The sequence below is a fragment of the Neofelis nebulosa genome, chromosome 11, assembly GCF_028018385.1.
Source record: "Neofelis nebulosa isolate mNeoNeb1 chromosome 11, mNeoNeb1.pri, whole genome shotgun sequence".
Classification (NCBI taxonomy): domain Eukaryota; kingdom Metazoa; phylum Chordata; class Mammalia; order Carnivora; family Felidae; genus Neofelis; species Neofelis nebulosa.
Genome location: NC_080792.1, coordinates 12,600,835 through 12,610,577, shown reverse-complemented (window position 1 = coordinate 12,610,577; position 9,743 = coordinate 12,600,835). Strand labels below are relative to the sequence as shown.

Below are 9,743 nucleotides of genomic sequence, written 5' to 3'. Positions count from 1 at the left end.
AAAACCCAAAAACCAAACACACACGCGCGCGCGCACACACACACACACACACACACACACACACAATGATGCAGCTGGCAACTTCCTACAAACAGTTGGAAGCTTATGATGGTTATAGTAGGGTTATATCCCAATAAATCCATGTTAAGTTGAAAATACCATAACTTGAGGGGCGCCTGGGTGGCTCAGTTGATTGAGCACCGACTCGGTTTTGGCTCAGGTCTTGACCTCAAGGTTTGTGGGATCAAGGCCAGGACAGGCTCTGTGCTGACAGCATGGGGCCTGCTTGGGGCTCTCTCTCTTCCTTTCTCTGCCTCTCCCCCATTTGTGTGCGCTCTCTCTCTCTCTCTCTCTTTCTCTCTCTCAAAATAAACTTAAAAAAATAAAATAACATAACTTGAAAATGCATTTAATCTAACCTGCTGAACATCATAGCTTGGCCTGGCCCATCTTAATCATGCTCAGAACACTTACATCATCCTGCAGTTGGGCAAAATCATTTAACACAATGCCTATTTTATCATAAAGTGTTGAATACCTCATATAATTAGTTGAATACTTTACTGAAAGCAAAAAAACAGAATGGCGTATGGGCACAGATGGCTGTCAGGTTGTTGACCCTCTTGATCCCTGGCTGACTGGGGGCTGAGGCTTCCTGCTCCAACCCCGCATCATGAGAGAGGATTTCACCACATATCCCTGGCCTGGGAAAAGACCAAAATTAAAAATTCAAAGTACGGTTTTTACTGAATGTGTCACCATTTTACAGTAAGAATCGTTAGGTCGGGGACCATCTGTATTCCATATGTGGCTAGGCTTTGTATTGGAAATCTGAGAGAGGGCACAAAATTTTGAGAGTTTGTCTTTGACATCTGAATTTTCAGAATGGTTTCTTATGGGTTGGGAGGGGTTCTACATGGTTTTATAGGCTCTCCAAAATTCTGGAATCAGGTGTTGGTGTGTGTGGGAGGGGTGGGGTGGGGGCAATTTCACAGCTTTTTATCATTTATCAAGAATGAAACAATTACTATATACATTTGAAATATTGAATCAGTGTCAGTAGAGGAAAGAAAACCCAGTAATGACTTGGTCTTTTTATTTCTTTAGAATGAATCTTTGGGTAGGCACAATAAATTGTTTCACAGCATAATTCATTGGGGGCTCTTGAGCTTTAGTTTGTATTATATATTCATAGCTTTTTGTGGCAGCCATAGGCCATGAGTCTTAGGCCTGACATGATGAGTCTACAGGGAGAAGGCTGCAGTTTGTGTTACAGATGCCCTTAAGAGAGTTCCCAGCTGTGTACTCTGCTTTCAAAATGGATGCAAAATTAAACTTACCATAATGACTTCTGTTGAAGTCAGTGAGAATTAGTCTTCAGCTATCCAGGTGCTACAAGATAAAATGACTTATTTAAGCACTCATAAGAGATTTCTGCAGTTGAGAATTGAGGAAATGAACACATGAGTTTATGTCTACTGCATCTTTTTTAATCCTTAAAATGAATACATAAACTTCTGAAAAAGAAACCCCTATCTGAAGCCGCACTAAATGAAGGGAATGAATGCTTTCCCCAGATTCTTAAATTCTGAAGGGAAGTCTTCCAAAGAGGTCAGTTGAGAAAGATAGATTTAGAGAAATCTAACTTAGGTTGAATCTTTATCCAAAAGGTCTGTTGTTAGGTTTGGAGAAAGACAACTCTATTGTTCTACCCTCGGGTAGGATTGACTACAGAGATGGGTTCAAAGGGCTCTCTGTTGGAGGGCATGCCTCTGGATCAGGGTTGAGAATGGCATTATTCTTGCCAAATGCTTGGTCTTGATATAGTAAGCACTCTTCCAACATTAACATTAGTTAGAGTGGTGATAGAAACAATCCGAGGGAGTATTCTGAAGAATTTGAGTGAAATAAGGAAGAAGAAAGAAAAGTCCCTGTCTAGAGTTAACCTGATCTTTACTTCAGAATCCTGGAAAGTACTCCAAGAATTGTGGAAACATCAGCTCATGAACATTGAAGAACCATGCTCAGCGCAAGTGTTTTTACAATCCCAAACCTAAGGTGCCATGTTGCTCTTAATTTGTCTGAGATTGTGAAGCCGCTGTGGCACCCTATCTTCTAACCACATAAGTAAAATTTCTCTATTTGTAAGCCCACACAGCTTTTCTCCTGGGCTGCAGTTGTGTTGGGCTTCTTTACCAATACCAGAATTTAGTGGGCACAGGTGGACATCTCTGGAGCTAGGACTCAGAGCAACCTTTCTAAATGCTGACTCTCCAAGATTCTGCAAAACATGGAAGAAACCTAGGAAACTAGAGCAGTGCTAAAATTCAAATTAAGAGTAGGGTTCCTGATTTCATCGCAGGGTTCTGGCTAGGAGTTCCTAACTTGAGCATAAACTGTGTAGCTGTGTCGGTTTCCTGGGGGGACATATCTGGAACCTGTAAGAACTGATGGTGTTTGGGGCTCAGCAAAGCCTGTTTTTGTGAGAAGCCAGTCGGAATGAACTTGCCTCAGTCTGTATTTATTTGCCTTTCCAGATGTCCTTGACTCTAGATGCCACTTTATTCTTGGTTACTTGCCCTGCTGCTTGGATGAGAGGCTCAGAAATGCCTTGGGCCATTGTGGGGTCATGACGTTTCACCGGCCATTGTTACCTCATCTCTTATCATGATCTGGGACTCAGACTTCCTGGTGTCAATGTCAAGATTTTAGAAACCACAGCAGTTCCTGATTCCAAATCGCAGTGTGATAGGACACACAGAACCTCTGAATAGCTCAGGTTAAGTCCCAGAGAGTCTGATAAATACAGTCTCCACTGGGATTCAATCTCTTGGGAAAATTTGGACTGATGTAGGAGAAGTTTTATAAAAGAACTGAGAGATAAAGTTTCTCACTTTTCCTTTCTACTTATGAATTATTCCAAGATACAGCAGTTTTACATAGTCCCCCTAAAGCTATCTTGAAAAACTGAGAAAGCAGTTATATTTTTCTGAGAAACTGTGGCCAGTCTGACTATGTACAGCATTATATTTATGCATCCTTTCTTTTTATCCCCTACTTTGCTCTCCCCCTCATTCTTGTTTCTTTCAATAAAGCATTATCATGTGAATTTAGCCTCAAGTTCTATTTCGTAGGAAATTTGGTCTAAAATAGAACTTAACCACAGAAAGCGATAATCAGATGGACAAGATTAACCTAGTCATTAGATCTTAGATTAAAGGGAAAGAAAAATATGATTATAGAATGGCATCATTTGCTTGCCAATTTTGATTCTACTGTGCCCATGTCTGCCTTCTATGAGAAAAAGAATTGAATGGTGGGGCGAGGGTCTGGATGAGAAATGAACCCAAAAAACCTCTTATTCCCTTAAAAAACTGTAGGACTGGAGCACAAACAACTCTATTTTTGAAGTAATTCTTCTGAAAGATTGAAAAAGAGGGAATTTTCTGATTCTGGGCAGTTTTCTGATTCTGGGCAATGTCCACATAATACTTAGTTGAGTTGTAGGGCGCCTGGGTGGCTCAGTCCATTAAGCCTCTGGCTCTTGATTTTGGCTCAGGTCATGATCTCATGGGTTTGTGAGTTCGAGCCCTGCATCAGGCTCTATGCTGACATTGTGGAACCTGCTTGGGATTCTCTCTGTCCCTCTTTCTCTGCCCCTGCCTCACTCTCTTGTGTGTTCTCTCTCTCTCTCTCTCGAAATAAACATATAAACTTAAAAAAAAATACTTGAGCCATGGATGAAAGAAATGAAGTAGGCCTTTTTACCCCTACATCAATCAAGCATTGAATGGGAGCTACTTGGATGGGAATTACAGCCTCAAGCAAAGCTGTTTCCTTTGGCTAAGGGAAAATTCTGGGGAGGAGTTGGGCTCTGGGCACCCACCTAACATTCCTAGAAGCTCAGTGAACAAGTGTTTCAGCTCCGAAGCGGAGTATCTGTGTGGTTTACTGCAGTGCCCACCCCAGATGTGTTAGTATGTGACTGATTATGGTTTAGACTAAAGATCCTGTAGGGAAAAAATGGCTTCAGCAGTTCTAGGTCTCAACCACATCACAGAATCAGTAGTAATCAGTAAGATTTGGAAGTACTTGTGAGAAGGAGGTAAAAGGCCTCACCTTCTAAATTTTGGAAACAAGTGTTATGTAGTGAAATTGGTTGGGGTTATTTGCCTCACTGGAAGCAGCAGGCTTTGGTAGAGTATGGACGCCTGCCAGTAGATGGTGGACGATAGGAATGGGTTTCCCTGGAGGGGAAAGAAGAAATACATGGCAAATGCTAATCAGTATTTAATATTCTTTATTTACAAGAGTTCATGTTGCAGCCTTAAAACATGTCTAGGTTTTGTTGTTGTTGTCGTTGGTGGTGGTGGTGGTGGTGTGTGTGTATGTTTATTTGAAACCTTAACTGAGACTTATACTTTCCTGGGCGTTAGTTTTTGTTTCACATCAGCCCACATGTGCGTCCATTCAAGAGGGTCCTGTTCCCATGTTTCCTTTTTGTTTCTGACCTTTGAAATGATGCACAGTGACTTGACCTTCACCCACATCCTGCTACTCATCTGTTTTCCATTTTTAAGAGGCCTTAAATAATTCCTTTCAAAGGGTCCTCAAACCCAAAACCTAGGGCATCACTTTTTATAAATCTATGCTTAAGGACAGTAAGTAGCAGTTATTTATGTTATTTAAACAGATCAGTCTTACTTGTTTCAATAATAAATTTAATTACATTCTAGGTAGTATACTTATAAATATTTTCTAATGAAGGTACTCCAAATTGAGAAAATGTGAGTTTTTGCCATGAAAGAGTATATGCTTCCCTGAAAAAAAAATCACACACTCTGTAATAAGCAAGTCAAATGGGAAAACTAAGGTTGAACCGGACCACTAAAAATCTATGCAACGTCATATTCAGACTGTTATTGAAACGATTATTGATTCATCAACAGATAGCCTGAAGAGTAGACAGGCACCTCAGTGTGCTGAATGCTGCTTCCGGAGCATTAAAATGTGTTGAGAAATAGTGTCAAGATGATAGCTTTTGAGCTCAGAGAGAATACAGATGGACATAGATCTCCAAGCCCAGGAGCAAGTGTCATTTGCCAGAGGTGACAGCAACGTGTGCTTCTGTGTAGATGGAACCTCTGCGCAGTAAAGTGCTCCTGTCTGTAGAGCAGCCACACTAAGAATCTTTTTCCTGAAAAAGTTTGAAATTCTGCACAAGCTGTTCTAGCTTCAAATGGCATATGGACCAACCCAACACTCAGACTGACAAAATTATCCTATTCAGCAATCACATAAGAGCTAATTCATGTAAGAGAAATATTCTGGATAGACTATAACTCCAAATAGAACACATTGAATTGTTACTGCTTATGAGCCTCAGTGACATTGGCCATGAGCTTACCACTTTGTAAGGCAGATTCTGCCTGTGCCAACTTTACTTACAGGCACAACAGAGAACACCATGTTTTGAACTTAAGTAGATGCTTAAATTTTGATAGGAATTTTTTTTTTTTTTTGTAGTTCAAACAGAAACTAGTATCTCATATTTGCATGCTCACTAATGTTTTCCATTTATATTAACCCATGTACTAGGGTAGGTTTATTATTATATTTTTACATACATGGGTATCAAATCTCAGGGAATTTCATGACTAAAACAAGCAGTAAGCATGAAAGTGGGGAATAAAAACTCCCGCATAATAATATCCTTCTACTCCATGTTGCCTTTCATGAAGTAATTCAGGTTATTTGAGGCTTATATGTAGTTAAATAAAAGGGGATAAGATACTATCTGGGAAGTAATTTACAGATGATACGCTATACTTGAAACATTAAAAGTAGATAAAGTGACTACATAAAACTGATGTGAAACTGAAAAGAATAAATGTGGGAAAATCACTACATGTAACATAAGCTTCTTTATATAACCTGAGTTGTTCTTTAAATACCTGCTGCCCAAAGTGATTCTTTATCAGTTGTCTTCTTATCTTTACCTATTTTAAATGTTTGAGACAGACTGGAAATTTATGAATTTATAAAAGCATTTATATACAATGAAACTATCATCCTTAAGCACACACACACACACAAACATAGACACCAACACCATATATAACAGTAAAACACTGTAACATGTATCACCTAATGAAACAATTTGCTTGAAATGCAGGATGGTATTATGGAGACTTTAAGTGATTTAGGCATGACAGCACACATAGCCTGCCTGCAGGTCTCACGATTTGGGAACTGATTATCATTTACTTTAAGTGTAAACTCAATAATATTCATTATCATGAGTGTTATTATGGTATTTTACTGTAGTCATATATAATTTATATATAAATTATTTAATTTATATAATTTTATATAAAATTTATTTTATATATTTTAATTATATATAAATTGTGGACCCTTACCACAATTTGTAATAGTGAATGTAGTTTAAATACCCATCTTTCAAATTAAATCATGTAAATTTAGATAAAGAACTAGAGTTGAATAGCTACCTTTGCAATATATAGAAAATATTTTGGGGCACCTGGGTGGCTCAGTAAGTTGGGCGTCCGACTTCGGCTCAGGTCATGATCTCCCATGTCAGGCTCTGGGCTGACAGCTGAGTGCCTGGAGCCTGCTTCAGATTCTGTGTCTCCCTCTCTCTCTCTGCCCCTCCCTTGCTCGCACTCAGTCTCTCTCTCTCTCTCTCAAAAATAAATAAACATTAAAACAATTTTTTAATAAAAATATTTTTAGTTCTTGTTCATTCTGTAACCATTGTACAAACATATGTATAAAAGATTTGGTTACAGTCTTCCAAAATACCATAGAGGAGGGCTAACATCATTCTGATACTAAAGCCAGAAAAGATACCAAAACACCAACATTCTCTTGATACCTAAACTAAAACTACCATAAAAGGAAACTACAGGCCAATATCCTTGATGGATATAGATGCAAAATATTTCAATAAAATACTAGCAAATCAATTACACCATTATCAAGTGGGATTTATTCCTGGAATGTAAATATGGCCCAACACATGCAAGTTAATCTGTATGAGACATCACATTAATAGAATGAAAGAAAAGAATCATACAATTAGCTTAACAGACACGGAAAAAGGATATGACAAAATTCGACATTTATTCGTGATAATGATAAAACTCTTAACAAATTAGGGATAAAAGTAACATATCTCAACATAATAAAGGTCATATATGACAGGCCCCCAGCTAACATCATACTCAGTGATGAAATGTTGAAAGATTTTCTTCTAAGATTTGGAACATGATAAGGTCCCACTCTTACCACTCTTTTTCGACATAGTGCAGGAAGTCCTAGCCAGACCAATCAGCCAAGGAAACCAAATACAAAATATTCAAATTGGAAAGGAAGAAGTAAAATTATCTTTACTGGAAGAGAACATGATTTTATATTTTAAAAATTCTAAAGACTCAACCAAAAAACTGTTAGATCCAATCAGCAAATTCTGTAAAGAATTTAGAATACAAAATTAACATACAAAAATCAGTAGTGTTTGTCTATACTAACAATGAATTTTCTTAAAAAGAAGTAAATAGATGCCATTTACAATGGTATCAAAAACAATTAGATACCTAGGAATAAATTTAGGAGGTGAAAGATATCTACTCTGAAAATTACAAGACACTGATGAAAGAAATCAAAGAAGACATGAATAAATGGAAAGATACCCTGTGTTCACAGATTGGAAGAATTAAAATTGTTAAAAATCAATACTACCTAAAGCCATCTATAGATTCAGTGCAGTCCTAATCAAGATGCCAATGACAGTATTACAGAAGTAGAAAAAAGCACTCCTAAATTTGTGTGGAACCCAAAAGACCCCAAATAACCAAAGAACTTCTGAGAAAGAATAACAAGGCAAGAGACATCATACTTCCTGATTTCAAGCTATATTATAAAATTATAGTAATCAAAATAGTGTAGTTACTGGTATAAAAACAGAAAAGTAGACCAATGGAGCAGAATTGAGAGCCCAGAAATAAAACCAAGCATATATAGTATATTCAACAAAGGAGCCAAAAATAGTCAATGGTGAAAAGACTGTCTTTTCAATCAATGGTATAGGGATAATTGGATATTCACATGCAAAAGAATGAAACTGAATATACTACTCACAAAAATTCACTCAAAATGGATTAAAGATTTAAACATAAGACCTGAAACTATGAAAGTCCTAGAAGAAAACATAGGAATAAAGCTATTTGACTTGGGTTTTGACAGTGATTTTTTGGATACGATACCTAAAGCATAAGCAACAAATTCAAGCAAGTGGGACTACAAGTTGTATAAGCTTCTGCACAACAAAAGAAACTATCAACAAAGTGAAAAGGCAGCCTATGGAATGAGCAAAGATATTTGCAAACCATATCTGATAAAGAGTTAATATTCAAAATATGTAAGAACTCATACATTACTACTTTGTATACCTGAAATTAATGTAACATTGTGGGTCAAGTATGGAAAAACAAACTCCTACAACTCAATAGCAAAAAATATCAATCAATGAATCAATTCAATTAAAAGTGGGAAAAGGACCTGAACAGACATTTTCTAAAGAAGATATATGAAAAGCCAACAAAGACATGAAAAGAAAGATATATGAAAGGCCAACAAAGTCATCACTAGTCCCTAGGGATGTGCAAATTAAAACTACAGTATGACACCACCTAATGCCCGTTAGATGACCATCAAAAGAAAAGAGATAAATGTTCATATGGTTGTGGAGAAAAGGGAACCCTTATACACTGTTGGTGGGATTGTGAATTGTCGTAGCCACTATGGATACCAGTATGGAGTTCTCCCATATATAGAACTACCAGTAATTCCACTTCTAGGAATATGTATAAAGGTAATGAAACCACTAACTCAGGAAGATATCTGGATCTCCATGTTCATAGCACCATTATTTACAATAACCAGGTCATGGAAACAACCTAAGTGTCCAGTGATGTGATGGCTGAATGGATAAAGAAGTTGTTGTGTATATATACAATGAGATATTATTCAGCCATAAAAAAAAAAACTAGGAAATCCTACCATTTTGTTGACAACATGGATGGACCTTGAAGGCATTGTGCTAAGTCAAATAAGTCAGACAGAGAAAGATAAATACTGTATGATCTCACTTATATGTGAAATGTTAAAATAACATAGCAAAAGAGATCAGACTTGTGGTTACCAGAGGCAGAGAGTGCAGGGAGGGAAATTGGGGAAGGTGGTCAAAAGGTACAGGCTTCCAGTTATAAGATAAATACTAAGGGCGTAATGTACAACAAGCTGACATGCAAACACTGCTATATGATATGTAGGAAAGTGGTTAAGAGAGAAAATTCTTTGAGTTCTTATCACCAAGAGAAAATGTTTTTTTCCCCTTTTTTTCTTTCATTTTTATTTTCTCTATATGAGAAGAAAGATGTTAACTGAACCTGTTCTGGTAATTATTTCACAGTATATATAAATCAAACCATCATTCTATATACCTTAAACTTATAGAGTAATATATGTCAATTATTTCTCAATAAAACTAGAAAAAAAGATTTGATTACATATTCAGGTGGAAATCATTCATACACAATTTAGAGAAGAACATTCATAGCTGACAATGTAATTTTAATTGATATGTTAATATTAAAGACAGGGTAGGATCAAATACTTGGGTAAGAGTGAATCAGTTGTCAAGCATGAAACATTTTGTG

At 37.1% G+C, this 9,743-nt stretch overlaps 1 long non-coding RNA gene across 1 annotated transcript; it reads right to left on the bottom strand.

Annotated features, from left to right (window-relative positions):
* Positions 1-542: 542 nt before the first annotated feature.
* Positions 543-1,394, bottom strand: LOC131489759 (uncharacterized). The gene is made up of 2 exons (XR_009250721.1): positions 1,341-1,394; positions 543-704 (listed from the first exon to the last, which is right to left on the bottom strand). It is a non-coding gene; the product is annotated as an uncharacterized LOC131489759 (long non-coding RNA).
* Between the last annotated feature and the right edge of the window lie 8,349 nt (positions 1,395-9,743).